Source organism: Columba livia, chromosome 1, assembly GCF_036013475.1.
Source record: "Columba livia isolate bColLiv1 breed racing homer chromosome 1, bColLiv1.pat.W.v2, whole genome shotgun sequence".
NCBI lineage: Eukaryota > Metazoa > Chordata > Aves > Columbiformes > Columbidae > Columba > Columba livia.
This window is the reverse complement of record NC_088602.1, coordinates 16355132-16374273: the sequence shown is the minus strand read 5'-3', so window position 1 is coordinate 16374273 and position 19142 is coordinate 16355132.

Genomic DNA, 19142 nt, shown 5'->3' with positions numbered 1-19142 from the left:
TCTTCCTGGAAAGGGTTGTCAGGCGTTGGATCAGGCTGCCCAGGGAAGTGGTGGAGTCACCATCTCTGGAGGTGTTTAAAAGATGCATAGACATGGCACTTAGGAACGTGGTTTAATAGTAGACTTGGCAGTGTTAGGTTAATGGTTAGGCTCAATCTTAAAGGTCTTTTCCAATGTAAATGATTCTACAATTCTATGATTCAATCATAAAAGCAAGGCAGAGCTATTGGATGAAAGAAATCAAGAACCCTAACCTCTGCATCTTATTCATTAGCATTTTCACTTCCAGTTAAAAATACGTTTTTTTCCCTGTGAGGAAATTAATTTTCTGACAAAGATAAGAAGACAGACAGAGAAAAAATAGGAAAGAATGGTCAAATCTGCAGAATAAAAACTAAGTTGGAATCAGTCCTCATTACAGAAAGTATCAGAAATGCTTAAGAAAGACTGTGAAATTAAGTTCCATATTAACTTGAATGCTAAACATTAATAACTAATTGCAACTTACTACACTGCCCTCTTCTGCCTCCTCAAAACCAACCCCTAAGTCAATCAATCAGTCAGACCTGCCAAGCAAAGCCCATCGACACTGTATACCTGGCATAAATTGACAGGCTTACCCACCAGTGGGCTGGGTGAGTTTGATTCTGTATCTTACATGACCTAGATAGTGGGGAAAGTAACCTAACAGACTTAGTGCTCTATTCTGATTGTAAAACTGTGAATTAATGAATTCCAGACCTTAATATACTTAAAAGAAGTACAAGGAAATAGACCTGGAAAAAACCCTTTACAAATGGACTAAAATCAAAGTTCTGTTATAAGATATAATATTGATAAAACTGTTCAGCAAAAAGTCAGTACAATTCTCTATGCATAATATATGGAAATTGGTTCATTTAGATATCAAAATAATTTTTGACAGACATGATGTGCCTGGGAAAATAATGTTTGATATTGGGCTGCAGTTTAGCTTAATTACTCTGAAGTAAAATAAGGTTCTGGTGATGTAACCCTGGTCATCATTATTCTCAGTATCAATACTTGTTGAAAAATTGTGTCAAAATAATAAAGAATGTTCCATAAGGGCTAGTTGTTGAGTCAGAGTTGTCTGTATTTCCGAGGTCTGACTTGAGCCTCACTGGAGCAGGGAATGCAAAGGTCCACAGGGAAGCGAGGAGATGTCAGTGGATGTCTTTGATATCTACACAAATTTCTGTTAACGCTGAACTTTTTGGCAGGGAAAAAGGGTGCTGCATAGGAAGCTGAATCTTCCAGAGGCTTCAGCATGATCATATCCAGCTGCTCCCCAGCCCAAGCAGTCAGATTCCCGTTTGCTGGGCTGACTGGAAGCAGCCTTCGGCACGAGTCCAAGCACAGCTCCAGCTCATGCGTCTGCATCCCCACCGAGAGACGTGCGCTGCCCTGCGGTCAGCTCCACCTCGCCTGAGAAAAGTACCAGGCTGTCAGTTCCTGGCATTTTGTTAAGAAAAAATGGAAAATAAAATTGCTTGTGCTGCGGAAGTGGAAGGCTGAGGTCAGAGCCAGAGAGGCCATGATGCTGCTGTCAGCCAGAAAGGAAAACCCGGTGCCGTGGGACCCATTGCTGTCTCATATCCCATATGGGATATCACCCAAGACCATCAAGGATTGAAAAGAAATAAGTCATTTTATTGAGATGAAGACTGAACTGACTGCTTTCCCTGAGATGTTGTGAATGAGGAAAGTACCCTGAGAGGCTGAGCCAGCTGTGTCCCAGGTTGTAATACAAGCAGAATTAATAACTTCCCACCAGGTTGCTAGTTTTTGTGTGGAACTACACAAATCTGCTTAATAGTACGTGAACCGTTGTTGATTAATATGCCTTTGATTTCCATTTTGATCTCTGCTAAGAATGATCGTTTGGAGGGGGAGAAAGGATAAGGCAGGAAAAGGAATCTGTCAGATGCTTCTCAGGACTAGTTTCTGTGGCGGTTACATGATACTGAACAAGTAGGACTTACAGGATGCAACTATATCTTCCAGAAGAGAGAAAGAAGTGAACAAACACCATTGAAACTTTCCAAAGTGAGAAACTAGACAGCTGTCCTCTAAATTCATTAAGTTGAAAAGGTAGCGAACACTGTAAGAGGTACTGTGAGCCACATGAGATTTACTGCTAGCTGAGAAACTGGAGAAGTAATTAAATTTTATCGTGAAAATGCTTTTTTTCTCAGTATAATCTCCAGAAACCTGCTCTGAGGACACTAGGTGGCAGTGACAGCTTTGCTCCTTAGAGGATGTGCACAGAACCAAAAATGATATGGTGGTGAGGAAGGAAATACTTTTGTGAAGATACTAAAAAACCCCCTATGTTAATATGTAGAATTTAATGACTATATTCTATTGAAATATGGCTATCTGAGTAACAAGTTAGGATAATAAAATGTTTAGGAAACAACTTCTAGATATATTCAGTGTCTGGGCCACCAGTTTTTCAGTCTTCATAGTACTTTTCTCAACATCAGTGCAATACACTTAAAACAGTTTACTCCATGGATAGTCCCAGGAATAACACAATCTCTTGGTTTAACTTTGTTAATTGGAAAATTACAGACACTCACTCATAGACATATTCCAGCTCCTCAGGAATATCAGAGCCTTTTGGGATATAGCTTGATTTCTGAAAAAATGACACTGCAGAATGCAGAAATAAGGCAAAAGTGGAGAAAAATATAAGTTGCAAAGAACCCAAGTAAAACAGCACAAATATAGTAAAAAGTGTCTGAAATATCATGTGATCACATCTGCTTGGAAGAACTAAGGACAATTTTTAAGCCTTTCACAGTTCATTCTGAGCTGGTATTTCCAGGCTTGTGAATATTTTACAGGTGTAGGATACAGTCTTGATCTTTGGATCCCTAATACCGCTGAGATCAGTAAGACTGTTGAGCATTTGGTGCTAGGCAGAAACTGTTTTTCCTATCCTGAAAATACTTTCCTATTTGCAATAGAAAGAAACAAGACAATTTGGAAAATTTTAAGTGAAAAATATCCTCTGGGATAGTCTATAGCCATATTGTCAATCAGCTATATTGTCCATTTACTGGACCTGGGGGGAAGAATTTACTGTTTCGGGTTTTTTGTTCAGACTGATTTGAATGAGAGTCTAGAGCTCAATCTTCAGTCTTCTAGGTAAAAGAATGGCACATTCACCTACGATGTGGTGATTTCTTTCCATCTGCCCCGCTTGAGATACTTCCTCTTTACACAAACACAATTAAGCAGTACTCTTTGGAAAGACTGACTACCAACTAATCAGAAAGATTATCTGGGATGTAGGATCAAGTCCTTCTGTCAATTATGTTTAGGGTTTTTTATACAAAATGAGGCATCTACACACAATGTGAGTCCACATCAGTTTTCAAGTTTGATGAAAAAAAAAGCTTCCAGAGAAGACCTCACCAGTTCTCCCTAACATGGTGCAGTGGGTACAAAGCCCATGGAGACTGTGTCTGGTCTGAGATCTTTCTCTTTCCAACCTAACACAATCCTCATGTGATTGACACATCCTTTCTAGTCACAGCCTTTCAATTACACACTGCAGTTTGCATTCCCAGTCAATGCTGTTCAGGATACCGCTGGCACCCACTTCAATCATCCCCTCAGCATCATTACCTCCTGGTCACCATGCTACAGAGAGCACTACAGGGAGTGTGCTCTGCCCCAGCTTTCCTCATAGATAATGGGTGAAGGAACATTTTGCTCTAAGAAAAATCTGTTCAGGCAGCAGAGAACCAGGTATCGCTTTCTTATTTACATGTCATATAGCAAATTTCCTACTGCCATTATAATTCAGGATGATGCAGTTCTCTGTGTATCTGAGTGAGCCGCTCAAGTTGTAGCTTTACTCTTTGCACGGACTACACCAGAGTCCTACCACCAGACAGTAGGAGGCTTATGGAGCAGTGTCCCAAGAAAGTTCATGTCCATACTGCATAGTCTCTGCTGGACCTTGCATGATCCTGTTCTCTTCTCAAAAGAGGCAGATGAGCCATTTCCAGGGTCAAGTGTTGCTTCCTCCAGCCCAAATGGCATTGTTGTGGTGCTCTGTAAGCTTACCATTACAGGCACTTCCACCCTAGGAAGAGAGTAAGAAAATTATTTTTTGTGTCTGCGTGACTTCTGTTGTCTGAATATATTATTAACAGGAACATAAAATGACACAGCTCTTTTTAGAGCGTGCCATCCTAAGAGTAACCTGGGGAAGTCTGCTGGGAACTGGATGAGTCTGAAGGGTCTGGAGTTCACAGGGTCCTTCCCACTATCTGATTATCCAACAAACACCCTTTTCAGACTCAGCTTGGGGTGTCTCCTGAGTCATGTTCCCCATTGTGCCCCATCCTGAGAGGGTAAGTAGTTCAAGCACTGTAAATCCCTGCTGCACAGCAACAGCCATGAGACATGGGCAACTGTAGCTTTGGCTGGTGAAGTCGGTACTGTTGGTAGAGGAACCAAGATAATTCAGGTGGACTTGGTAGACAACCATGACTTCAGGGCCCAGCAGCTTGCCATGCATACATATTAAATGAATGGTTCCAGACTCTTTCCAGGTGAATTAGGAGATCAGTTCCTTCCTGACCATGGTACCTGCTGCTGTCGAGGTCATGATGGTGCAGAAAGTACCCCTCTTTAGGCCTGACAGAGGGTTATTAATGTCAAAATAGTATTTTAAATTATTGAACTGGTACAGTTTTGTTATTGTTAGGGCTGAAATGAACACCATTTGATGCATGCTTTTTGTATTATGACTAGTGATTCAAGGAAGGACTTAGCTCCAAAAGACTTCCCTTCTTCTCCGTGTTCATGCTATTCAGAGAATTATCTCTCCCTCTACATTTACCACTGACTATGGCTCTGAATACTCTTGAGGTCAGTTGATTCTGGCCTGGGCCTGTATGGTTCCTCAACTGAAGAAGATACGCAGGCCTATGAGCAGATGTCAGAGAAGCCTTGGGATGTGCTGCGGTACTGTGTATACAGAGTACTGGGGAGATGAAGATGTCACCACTCATAGGGGTCAAGCCTGAGAGGTTTAAAGCCAGATGTCTAACCCTTTGCAGGCCTCCAGGTTCCAGCACAGATGTGTCTTGGCCACAGAAAGGTGATAACTCTTAAATCTTACCCCTGCTCCAAATTATGTGTTCTTTAGCTATAGCACATGGGTGAATAACAACAAGTAAATCATGCAGAGCAACACAATAGGGTCGAAAGACAGGAGTGGTGGAGAGAAGTCAAGGTAAGACAAATGCCAGAAAAATTTGGTCATGGGATATCATGTTTGAGGTCTCCCAAGGCAAACTGCAGTGCAATCAGATCAGACCCTTCAGGCAAAAGCCATAACAGAAAACAATTTTTATGGTTCTGATAGAGCCCAGGTACAAGGTTGGTTTGTGGCACAAAGTAGCCTGTATCAGAGGCTTATCTGATGGCTGAGCTACCCAGCTGTAGTTTCCAGCAATCATCCAAGGAACCTTTCTTAGGGGAAAATTGGGTGTGTCACACAAATAATTTAGCAGAGCATTTAATTGACAAAATGCTTTGGAAACATTTTTGTAGTTCCAGTGTGGAGGTTCTGCTCCAAAACAAAGGGAAAGAAGCTTCAATATGATAATCAGTCCAAAAATCAGCTTGCATATCAGAATAGATTTCCCACAGAGGTCAATTCCAAGTTAAGAGAAGCAAAAATTAAAAGAGACTCTGATAAATACCACAGAAGTGGCCTGTTTACAACTGTGTTGGAAATCATGGTGCAAATAAACTTCAGGTATAAGGGAACATCAGGATCTCACTGTTTCTTGGAAAAAACCTGCTCCAAGCTCTATCTACAGTGATAGAAAAGAGTGAAATGACAGCATAGTAATATAATAGGGAGATATAGAGCTATAAAAGGTGAATTAGGATGTATTGGGAAATATAAAGCAAGAGATAACATCAGTTTATTTCCAAATACTTCATTTATATAACTATTATGAGCATCTAAAAGTGTGAAAGCTAAGAAATGATCAGTAAGAAGCCCTGCTAGGGTCTGAACCAAACTTTGACTTCACTTGGCTTTGGTTCAGGAAGAAATTGCCCAGATAACAGCTGCTTTGCAGACTCTACTTGGGAAACTTATTCCTCCCATACAAGCAGTCTCAGGTTTAACAATAACTTGAGAGAGATGCTAACAGCATATATGCATTGTTTAGGGAGAGCACCCAGATCTGATACCCTTCAAGTGTTTCTACCAAATGACAGCAGAAGTCCTTCAGCAGCTTTCTGCTGGGTGCCAAGGAGGAAACGCACAGCTCATCGCTTCGCATTCAGGAATTTTCTGTGTTACATTCATGAGACTTAGAGGGTGAGTTACACACTCTGAAACTGAGTCACTTGATGCACAAAGTAAATATCGGATGTGGACTCACTGTCGCTGTGTGAGGCTGCACAAGCATCAGCTCTGGAGCAAAAATACTTGTTGAAAGTTCAGGCTCAAACAAGCTGGTACTGTGCATACAGCCTTAAATAAACACCGGAAATTTCAATTTTTATGGTTCCTATTGCTCCATTCATGGCTCTCTGCATCAGATTTTTCGTGGCTCTCCAAAGGGTGATTTGCATCACATTGACACGTGTTTAAAGTGTGAAGTTTCTCCTTGGATCTAATAATTACAGCTTCAGCACATCAGAATTGCCCAGCTGTCCAAATCAGAGGCTGTCTCAGACTGTTTTACTCCTCTCTGTCCTTAGGAATTGAGAAGTAAACAAAATCCTGTCATGGAATATTTCAAGATCTGCTGAAATTTGTATTGTTTTTCTTTAGTTTTCTCTTGCATAGATACAGTTGTTCTTAATATCCATATTCTCACTTGAATCTCAAATTTCAAATAATATGCTCTGCAGGATTTTTGTGCTCTTTCTGAAAAACTGCTTCTCTATTATCTATTTTTAAACTATTTTCCTAGTTCACTGAATGTGTCACTGTTCTTACATCAAGAAACAGGATAAATAAGAGCGCCTACTTTCTGTGAGTTGCTTGTTTACATATCTTTAGCCAATCTCTTATTTGTTTTAATTTTAAAACTGAAGATAAATTTCTTTGCCCTTTGATGTGAGCAATAGTTTTAATTCTTCTGACAGCTTTGACAGTCTTTTATTCTTGCTATTTGCTTCGTAAGACTGCGTGACCAGAACTAGACACAATATTCAGGTCAGACTGAATCAGGTCATTATGTTTCTAGAATTATCATCTCTTTCTCTGTACTTCATAACTTTATTGTTTATAAACAGCTGTATTTTGAGAGGTTTACTTTAACCTCTGTTATCAGAAATGCCATCTAATAAGAGAAGACGAGGCAATTTAAGAATTCCTCCAGAATTACAGACAAATAAGCAGGAGCCAAGGACATCATCAGTATTACATCAGTGATTAGTTATCTGCAATTTGCCATTTTCTATGAGTTTATTGAAGGTCGGAGATTTACAGCTTCCATATGCGTCAACACTAACTGCCAGTACTAAATCACAAAAAGGCTCAACCATCTTATAATGGAACCACTTGGGACTAAAGTAATAGGTAATAGCATTAGACAAAGGTGGAGGGCTGTGTGAAACTATAGCTTGTTTTACTTCCTCTGATGTATCTCACTACAGGGCACTTTACCACTCAGATAACTCTGTCAATTTTATAATGCCACATTTGAGAGAATGAATTTAGAAAACAGCCTGAAAATATACTTCTCAGAAGTAGGGGATTTGGGAAAACAAGATACTTTAGGACAGGGTAGGAGTTCAATGAATGTATGGAATGCAAACTTTGAGCGGCAGGATAGGCACAAATTGTGGCAACAGGAAAAGGGGGAAAGTTGTCATTACCAGTAAACTCCACCAGTGATATTATCCTTAAAAGGGAGGATGTATGAAAGCAAAGCTCCTAGGAGCAAGAATGTCAAGCCAAGTTTTATAAATATGCAAGACCCACAGATTTGATCTTATGCAGAAATACATGGGCAGATTGAATCACCCATCACTGTAAATCAGGTTACAAGGTTGTGGAGCTGTTAATCCACTCCACACACACACACCATAGAACAATGACAGATGTGTAGGTGACACAGATGTGTTTAGGCTCAGAATGGGTAGGCTAAGTTTTGGTGAGATGATATAATCAAAACAATTCTCAGTATTTCCAGCAACGCAGTTTGTTACTGAAAATAGTGCACATGTAAAATATCTATTTTAAAAAATACAACGACATAATTAGCCTCACTTCCTCTGTGTTTGATGACTAAACAACAACATACTGTATGTCTACGTGGTCAAGCTAGAAGCTACAAGCCTATATGATATGACAACTAGTGTATCATTAATTACTCACACTGAGAATGACCAGAAGGGACTCTCGCTTCTTCTGAAATATTGGAGCAGAAAAAGATGCAGACTTTAGCGGTGAAGCAACAGACACGCTGTTTCCTGTGGCCTAGGTAAAAGCAGTCATCATAACTCCAGTTTGGGATGAGTCAACTCCTCCCCCAAAGAGTTTATGCTGCAGGTGGATGTAACACAGTGAGCTGGTAGGTATAATCTGTGAGCAGATGTGGACCACAGGAGTTAGAGCCCATCCATGGTTTATTTGTTCTTCCCATGTTTGGATGACACTCTGTAGGATGGAGAAGCCAGTAGGCAGAATAACAAAGACAGAGAGGAGGACCACCATGAAGAGGGCCTGGCAGGGGTCAGAGAAGGGGAGGACTTGGCAGTGTTAGGTTAATGGTTGGACTTCATGATCTTAAAGGTCTTTGCCAACCAAAATGATTTTACTATTCTAAATGAGAGATGGACAGGGGAGGTGAGGACAGATGATTGTCTCAGGCTGCCCCTGGACCGTGGGGCAGGTCCATGCTGTAACTCAGCCTGCTCATGCAGTCGGCCACAATGGGGAAAGGCTGGAGTGGGTCCTTTGCTGCTCTGTTTCCTTTCCGTGAGGGCAATAGTTTGTGCTTGATTTGATTCCCAGATGGAACTGAAACATAACCAGGGACCCGTGATCTGGGATTTGCTTCCAAATCCCATTGCTTAGATGTAGGGAAGATGCTTAAGTGCCCTGGCTTTCTTATAGGTCACATTAAATGGCATGATTCAATATTGTATCTTCAAACGTTCATATTAATGGTGCTTGGTACGGTCTATACTGGATCTTTTGCTAAGAAAACAGCAGGCTCATATGCAGCACCAGATAGAGAAAAGATTTCCAAGCTGGCCTGTTTATTCTTTCAGGACTGTTTTCAAAGTCAGGCTGAACTCTTCCTGTTTGAAGTTTCAGAGGAAGAAGGACGAGTTATTTTTACGTAAACAGTAAACATTTTCCATGAGCTGGTTTACCAGATCCTGCATTTCCTTTCTCAACAAAAGGAGAGCTTTACTGAGACTTGATGTGAAGTTTGAAATGGCATGTCTTTCTGCAAGAAATTTCTGTTGCTTCTCAACAAAAATAAGGCCAAGGAACACCTTGTAACCCCCTGTAATTGAGAAGCAGCTTTGGGTTGCTGTTTGTATTAATTTCTTCCTGTTATGATGATAAGAGAGCAAAGAGCGAACACACAAGTCGGTGGAAGAATGACAATGACGGTGATGTGCCTCCATAGGCAGAGCCACCGTGGTCCCTCCAAAAGCTTTTAACACAAAAATGCTACATTTCTTAAGCATCTGTGACTACATTTAAGTGTCACTTATGCAGCTAAGTGACTCTTTCAGTGGTCTAATTACACATTTGCAAAATGCACAGCTAATTATATAAGTCCATAAGGCACCTAATATTTCTGATGCTGAGCATGGCCAGAGCTGCTTAAGAGATTAGACATACAACCAGTCTGGAGCACATTATGAAGCACTGCAGCTGAACTATACATTCTTCAACCTAATTGTCTCAGTCACCTTACACGGTAGTTGTGGTCTGAGCAAGTCAGTCCTCACAGAAAGCCCTTGGAGGGTCATGAGGACAGAGCCCTTTGTTTTACTTGATTTTTGCTAAATCACTTATGCGGAATATAAGACATCCAGGTTCAAAATCCTTCTTTTCCTAAGTGATCTGGATATCTGCCATCAGCTTCTGAGAGACAGCTGTAATCACCAAATTACTGAGCTCATAAAAGGCATTTTCTTGGGCCCTTCCACTAAATCTGTTCTTGTAAAAATAACCATATTAAGTCAGCAAGAAGACAGTGATACTGGAACGCAGGTCTAGGGAGACCACCTGGCAACAGGAGACTGTGGCCCCATTCTTAGAGGCACCGGATGCTTTCAAATTCATACCATTTTTCTGGAGAGGTCTGAGAAAGTAACTCTTTGTTCCCCACTGCTTGGCAGCATTTTTAGTTATTTCTGATACTGGAGATCATAATAAGCATCTGTTGTGTTCTTTTTGTTGGGAACATCCCAGATTTAATGTGTGGGTGTAGTATACTTGTCTAGAATGATGCAGCTGACTCGTCTGCTTCCTCACTTTGAATCATTAGATATTTCCATCAAGCAGCTTGTACAGATTTGATTTTCTTTCAGCTCTCAGGTCCCAGAAATATTTTCTTGCTTTCTGTGTCAGGTATTCTTGCTTCAGATGCCATGGGCCTTTCTGCACCGAGCAAAAGAACAAATGCACGAGGCCATGGTGTGTCGTGTAACAGGAAATAACACTTGCTAGGACTTGCACGAAAATTGATATAGTTCGGATTAGTGTTGAAAAAACAACTTTAGTCCCTAGCCTGCTAATGTGCTTATTGTGATTTCTGTAGCAGTGTCTGCATTTAGGACCCCGTCCTGATTGGATCCCCTAGGAACTGCTGTCACATAAATAACATACATTAAGCATCTCACTAAGCATCTCATTTGTCACCCCCCAATGCCTTAAAATCTTTCATGTTGTTCAATTTCAAAGGGTACAGAATTCGAATGTCATCCAGTGGAAAACACCCTGCAGGTAAGAAGGTGTAATACAAATGTCCTGGGACTTTATCAAACATTTCCCAGTTACAGTCTTGTCTCCAAACCACCTGGCAGTGAACAGGTTGTAACACATGCTGGCAGATGATGGATCACAGGGGACTCGTTTCTTAGAGCAAGTGATTGTAGAACAGAGTTATTCAGCAAAAGAAGGTACAGGAGAACCTTCAGGGCTATAAGAGAAAACATAAAGCCAGAAAACAACACGCACCTGCATAAAGATTTATTTCAGCAGACCAGATGAAATGCTTCCACAATGTTACAGAAAAATGAAGAAAATAAGGAAGATATATCACAGAAATAAGCAAATTAGTTTGTGCCACAGAACTATAGGAAGAACAGTAGCACTTTTTTTGTACTTTGCTGTGAGACAGAAATGGCAGAGACAGCACACTGGATTAATTACTTCTTTATTAAGAGTGCATCCTTCTGTCCACGTAATCAGTTCTGAGTCAATGTAGTTTCTTTTTTTTGCATTAGTTGAACCAGGGTTCACTTAAAGTCAAATAACTGAGACATCATACACCTAATTTTGATTTGAGCTTGAGGAAGAGGTGATGTATCTTGCAAGTAAAACTCATTGACTGTGGGAGAAAAGTAAATTCCTCTTTTGGAAAGACAGAAATTATTTTGGTTAAAGAATGAGTTAGTTTATCATAATTTTTAATTGATCTGGGGAAAAAATCCTGTGGCTTTGCAGTTAGTTTCCAGTCATAGAGGCTTGCTGGATTGTTAGGAAGGGAGGTTCACCCTCCGCCCTCACCAGACATACCATTTTCAGTTCTGTGTATTTTCATTATGAGAACAGTTTGACTAGAACTGCTGAATTAACTGATAATTCTGTTCAATGGGTAATGTGGAAAAACAAAAATAAAAATATGTTTGATTCACAGATCATGGTTCTGTGATGGCTTATACTAAATCTGTGAAATGCCAGGTTGACCAAAGCTACAATGATGTCTAGATTAGAAATGGATACACAATTAAATTTCCATGTATCTTCTGGTGAATAAGGTATAACCAGTGATCTATAACCTATTGTGGGAATTAGCTGGTTTATACAGTTGCCAAGAGAATAGACAACACCAATGCAGTATGAACTCTGCTCATACACTGTTAACCTGTCAGAACTTCTCAATTAGTGGGAACTGGTGAAGACAGCTTCTATCATTTTAGAATCACAGAATATCTCGAGTTGGAAGGGACCCATAGGGATCATCGAGTTCAACTCCCTGTTTCTTGCAGGACTACCTAAAACTAAACCATATGACTGAGTGTCATCCAGATTCTCCTTGAACTCTGCCAGGCGTGGTACCATGACTGCTTCCCTGCGGAGACTGTCCCAGTTACCAACCAGTGAATGAAGAACCTTTTCCAAATGTCAAATATGAGCTTCTCCCAATGCAACTTCATTTCATTTCCTTGTGTCCTATCACTGGCCATACTGGCATGATGAGTTATATAAAAGAAACAATTTTCAATTTTAGCACAGAAATAAAAGAAAAACAAAAATAAAAAATATCCATTTTATGGTCAAGTCATACAGAATGTTGAAAATTTTGGTTGTTACTGAAGGTCAATTAATGTTCTAAATAAGGACAAAACACTCAGGTACTTGTGTGTTATGCAAAATGCAGAACTGTTCCATTTCATAAGCTAAACCTGACTTACATTACCTAAGGGACTCTTGATATTTTTCAATCCTGTTCTCTTTCTGCCTCATACCAGGGCATCCCTGCAGCTGCACAATTTACGTAGTCATCTCAACTGATCAACAGATTGCTTCATCTTGGCTCACTTTTCCATGTATCTTCTTTCCAGCAGATTGAGGATCAAGCCACAGCAGAGGTAAAATGCTGAAGTGGCTTCATGACCTATTTAATGTGGTATTAAGAAGATAATTGTGCCACTGAAATTGTTACACTAAAGAATAACTTTCTGAACATCTACCCCTTTTTTTGTGATACATTCTGAGACCTGTGTCTGCACTCTCCCACACCACAATTCAGTCCATGCAGAATAAATACTCACTGTTGCTACAGACAAAGCTAAACTAAAACCAAATTATACAATAACAGTTGTCTAGACAATTACTATCACAGCTGAAACAAGCTAGAATCTGTTCAGGCTGAAACAAGTCCAGAGAAATCCTGGCAGGTCGGTACAAAGACTATGGACTTTTTCTAATGGCAAAAACCTGATTTACTGGGCTACACTGTGCTAAGAATTTTGACAGAGTAAAACAATTTGAAATCTACTACTTTGAAAGTACTGATTATAATGGTATATATGCACTTTGTAAATAATAATTCTCAAAGTATTTCTTCATGAAGCTTGTTCAGAATAGCTACATGGTACTGATGAAATAATGTTGCACCCAACTGCAAGACATAACATACAAAATAATAGGAAATTATTTTCATTTTAGAGATGCTTGTGGAGCTGTTTTCTGTAGCTGGATTTAGTCAGGAATTCCTCTTGCTCTCTTGCCTGTCTAGAACAACATAAGATGTCTGTTTATGAACTTTGTTGAGACTGATAACTCAGATTCTTTCTGGAAGACAATCTTATAAAAAAAATAGGTTTTTTTCCTGCCTATTCTGAAATTGTAAAAGAGAATCAGCTGAAAAATTATTATTAGTGGAAAGCATAGATTAAAGACATAGGTGTTTGGGTTTTATTTCCCTACTGAGATCACTAACTATAAGCTCCTAGTCTACTTGCAACCTGATGGCTCCTCACACCTTCATGTTCATGCCTGACAAAGGGCTTGCCGAGCCCTCATATAGGAGGATTTCAGCCCAGACTGCTGTGAGTCATCATTGTCCAGGTCCCTTCTCAGCAGCCTGACCCGCTGTCACCCTCCAGCTCTGTCCCCACTCTGCATCGTGTGTCCCATTCTGCTGGAACTCCCACCCAGCTCTGCCCCACTACCCATCCTGTTCCACCTGTGGTCTGCCACAAGCCCTGGCCAAATTTGTCCTCCTACTAAAACACCATCAGAGATTTGTATCACTGCAAATTTCCCAAATAAAGTTTGATTAGGAGTTATAAACCGAGTCCTTCACGCAGCTGCTTGGGGCAGTCCAGGCTAATTTAGACCCATTGGTTGCCTAATATTCTGCCTTAATGTCTTCCCTCACAAGCATAACTTTACTTGTTAAAGGCAGGTCAATCTGGCAGCATCAACAGTTTCCCACACAGCTCTTTAAAGATATCTAGATCACATATGTGATCACATATGTATGTTGTGCTCTGTTAAGATTTGTTACCCAGGTAGGCAGTCCAGACTGCGTGCAAAAAAAATCACATTTAAAGTCTCTTTGTTGCAGCATTACCAAATATTATAAAGTCACTAACTTTTATGGAGAGACTAATTTACTTTGCGGATGAGAAGTAATAACATCAAAAGCCTTAATGAATATGGATTGACACTTGTAATGAAGTCTTCTCTTACTCCTAGTCTATGGCTTGTTCCCACCAGAAACAAATGATAGACATCAATGTTTCAAGTGAAAGTCACTATTTAATAAGTCATTTCTATTAAAAACAACATGTTATCTACCATTTCAATAATCATATCAGCTTTTTCCATAACAAGGAATAGCAAAAAAGGTACAATGCTGATTAATGTGGTTACATTAAAGGTATGCTACATGTTCTTTTTGAATTTTGTGTTTTACTTGTGACTTTGATCCTACAATTAATTTTGGCTTTAAAAACCAACCAAACAAAAAAACCCAACCAACCGATGAAAACAAAACCAAAAACAAACAAACCACCACCAACAACAACAACAAAAAACCCCAAACTGAAATAATGAGAAGGGATAAAAATGGAGGTTCAATTGTTTAAAATTTTTTTAGAGGCATATGCATAAATGAGTGAGAATCTTGACTGACTGGAGAGAAGAAACTGAAGTTAGACCGAAGACAACTGTTTGAAATAGCCCCCAAAGCGACATACATTTTAGATTGTTACTTTAGGGACCTTTAGGCTAGGACTAATTTTTACTTGATGAAGACATTCATTTTTTCATGCATATCCCTCATGTTTTCTAAGTGAAGCTTAATAAAAACTCATGGTTAATTTTTGAACATGCTTGCCTAGGAGATAAGGGATGTCAGGATAATGAGACCCACATCAGGGGCTGTATGATATTTTAACAATTGCTTCTAGCAAGCACTGCCCTAGAGGATGCCTGTCAGGATACTGAATTCTCTCTTTCATTTGCCTAAGGGAACAGGAAATTAACCAAGGACTCAGAAGAGATTGTAAAAAATAGACTAAAAATATCAACTAGAAAGGAGTGGTGTGGTAAACTACTGCACCTTTCATAAGTTTGTTAGTTGCTTTTTTCTTATCTTGAATAGAAAGCATTCAGCTCTCTGGACACCAAGTGTGTTGTCTAAGTGGAGCTGGCTTGTACCGCACAAGCTCCATTCTCACAAGAACAAAAAGGCAGACAGACATACAGTCCAGATGTCATGCACCTAGTGTAACATATGAAAGATTTCTAGAGCTCCAATGTGCATTTTGTGTTGTGCTGCACCTGTTGCATTGGGAAATCTCAATACTGACAGGTAATTAAAACCCTTGGGAAGATGTCTGAGATGTATTAGAAGGATTATGACTGAAGAATCACATCAGTCTACTGAGAGTCTTCAATTTTGATTCTTCTAGTTTCACTCTGTTTCTTTTATACAAGTTCCCAGGGTCATCCTGCATCACCCTTTTGTGTATTGACAGTGCCTCCAAGTCAGGTTTTTGTGCCCAAGTCTTCACTTAAATTACTAAAGATGAAAGATCTCGTGATCCAGCCAGTCCCTGAAGTTCTTCAGTTCTTCTCCTAGCATACCCTGTAGTGATCTTCTTTACAATTAGCTCCTTTTTCTCCCTGAAGTTCTAATCATCATGTTCTCTGTTTTAACTAATTTTCGTTTGGTATTGCTTCAAATACTTTACTGAAGCCAAAGAAAATGTGACCTATCAAATTTACATAATCTATTGAAACATTTCATTAGTCAAAGGAAGATACGAAGTTCATTTATCACATTCTTTTGTTAAGTTCATGCCATACTTATCTCATATTCTGCTAGCTTCCATATTTAGTTATCCTTACCTTTAAATTCATTTAATTCTTTGCATACTACCATGGTTGGATTAACAGGCTTTCTTGTGTCTGGATCACTGTTCCACAATATTCAATACAGATGTTATATTTACTAAATTCTGGTAGTTCTATGTCACTCCTTTTCAACAAACTTCTTTCAACATTAGGTCTATTCTGGTAGTTCTATGTCACTCCTTTTCAACAAACTTCTTTCAACATTAGGTCTCTGACATTTTTTAGAGTTTTCAGTTCAGGTATTTTGCTCTGAATTATGCTTCATCTTAAAAACAATGCTTTCCACTCCATGCCCACATCCTCTTACTGATCTGGTGTTTGGCCTTACATTGAGTTTCAGTCTTCTTACCAAAAAGTGAAGTGATGAATCTTGCTTTCAAGTCATACCTATTATAGAATATCTTAAATTTCTACCCCACTTTACACTTATCATCTTTGTTTCTTCTTGCCTTCTTTTTTTTTAATCTCTCTACATGATTGACATTTTTCTTGCTACTTAGTTTTTGTTTCAAGGTCTAATTTGGTTTGACAGCTTTCACTTTATCCCTACATTTCCTAACCTCTAAATTAAAGCTTTCTTTGAATGCCTGCATTCTTCCACTTAACTGCAGGCCTCTTTTTGCCTTTGACCCACCAAAAATTGAGATCATCTCCTCTCATTTAAGTGCCTAAACATTTTACTCATGTTGACTTCTGATTGATTCCTTAATTTTGCTCAATAAAAGTCAAGGTGCTATTACTAGTCAGTGCAATTACGTACTTTGTAGTCAGCTCTTCCTTAATATTCTCACTACTTAGCAAAACCCAAGCCAAAATAGAAATAATACATAATGAGAGCAATAATTACTGTTAAACACTGTGTTGACTGTAGCATTGAGGTTTGTCTGGACCCTGCAGCTGTTAATATTATTTGTTAGGAAGACAGGGTGAGACCCTTCTAGTGAAATACAAATGTTTAAACCCATGTTAGTCACTTTCAGTCTCATGTTATAGCTAAAGCAAGGAAACAGACTCTTCTCATAAAGGTCTATTCAAGTGTGTACTTTAGGGTGAGCTGAGTCACATTCTTGGTATGCCTGTCTTTCAAAAGGAGAGATTCAATATTAAAATAAATTCATTTCACTTCTGAAGATGGCTTTCAAAGCTTGTATTTCTCTGAAAGTGTTCCAAATGATATGTTCAAAATCTATGCAGTGATCTCAGTCAGATACTCAGCTGCACACAATTTTTATCCACAAAAATTGCTTTTCCTTTCAAGTGACTTGCTTGGTTATTTTTGTTACATCATAATGCTTAAGGTTAATTGATCTTCCCTTTCTTCCTTCTCACCTCTGCCCACAACGTGCACACATTGGTAATTATGTTCCAATCACACTTGTTGCTCTTTCGTGTCGTCACTAACACGGCCCATGGATTCTTTTTCTGAGATACTATCTAAAATATTTGGAAGCCTTTAGCATGTAAATATTTGGTGTCTCTGCTTATGCTCAAAAATTAAATATGAGTTGAGTTAAAAAAATACAGAGTTAAAATTCGGGAATATTCTACAAAAGAAAAAATATCAATAGTGATTGGTGAGAAAGTATAGAATAAATAACATAAAATAACAAAAAGAATGAAAAGTGATATATTTGCTTGTAAGCAACTGTTTTGAATAAGTGAATCTCCATTATACACATGTTTTCAAACTACCCTTGAAGACATAAAAAACTGATGATGCAGAAAGATTCAGGAAGCCTCTGTGGTCAATAACACCCTTGGATAAATAATGAAGAAGTGTGGGAAAAGACAGAAAGAAGCCAAACTATTGCTGTTGTTGATAACAGGGGAGGGAAGGAGGAAAGACAGATCTCTGGAGAGGGATTATTGGATTCCACCTCTTTCAGTTTTCTGTCTTTCCTTGCATAGCTTTTGCTATTACAAAGCAACAAAGCAGCCCAGACGGTGTTGTGCAAGTCATAACTTCAGAACTGCAGGCAGGTAAATGGCAGCTTTTGCCTGTGTTTATTACATCAGTTGGCTTTAGGACTGGTATTTCTTCTGCAGAGGTAAATAAAAAGACACCCAAATCCACCAGGTAAATATTCTGAGGTGAGACACCAGCAAACTGCAACTTGGCTGCTGGGTCTATCTCCTGTGTTCTGGCAGGGCCTGAGAAGGAAGAGGAGGTGGTGGCATCTCTTCCAAGCACAATGAGCTCATGTATGAGTGGCATCCACTCGGCACACAGGATTGCCTTCTGGGGTGGGGATCAAATGGCATAGCCTCTGGCCTGGCACTGGAGAAAGGGAGGAAGGAGCCATTTTCCGATTTCGTTTGGCCCCCAGCCTGGGCAGCTGCTATGGCCTGCAAGGGAAATGTTACCTGTGACAGTCAGTATGGACTTCACCTTTGCTGCCAAGCTGATAGGGACAGGGCTCTGGCAGTGGCGGGTGACGGACCGCACTACTCAGTTTTCAGTCCATTCCTGGTGCCACTTTACACCCTCAGGCAATGCCTCTGTAGACACCCCGGCACCCCAGCTGACAGCATCAATGAAAGGTGCCTGTTTTGAAGCAAGGAGGGCAAGACAGCTTGGCTGCAGGAGGACATAAGACCCGCCATGCTTTCCAGGACCAGTACATGAGCTTTATTTACCTGGGCAGGTGTCACCCGCAGGCTGTCATCACCCTCTCCCTGTAGGTTCACAGAGTTTTTCTGCATGATTCCGTGTAGATTTCTGTAAAAAGGCTTGTGCTGCCTCACCTACATTGGTACCAATGTCATTATTTAAAGATGTAGACATGCCTCAGACTTGAGGCAATGCATTCAACTCTGTCAGTGATTGCATTGTCTCTAGGAAATTCTCCGAACAACTATTGGCCTTAGCTACTGCTTGGGAAGGATCAGTGTGTAGGCCTTTGTTAGAACACAAATGATTTTCAGAATATTCTGCTCTAGTTGTCTTTCCTCATTCCCATAGACCTGTGTGTTTCTGGGTGTTTGTTTGGTCCCCATCAGA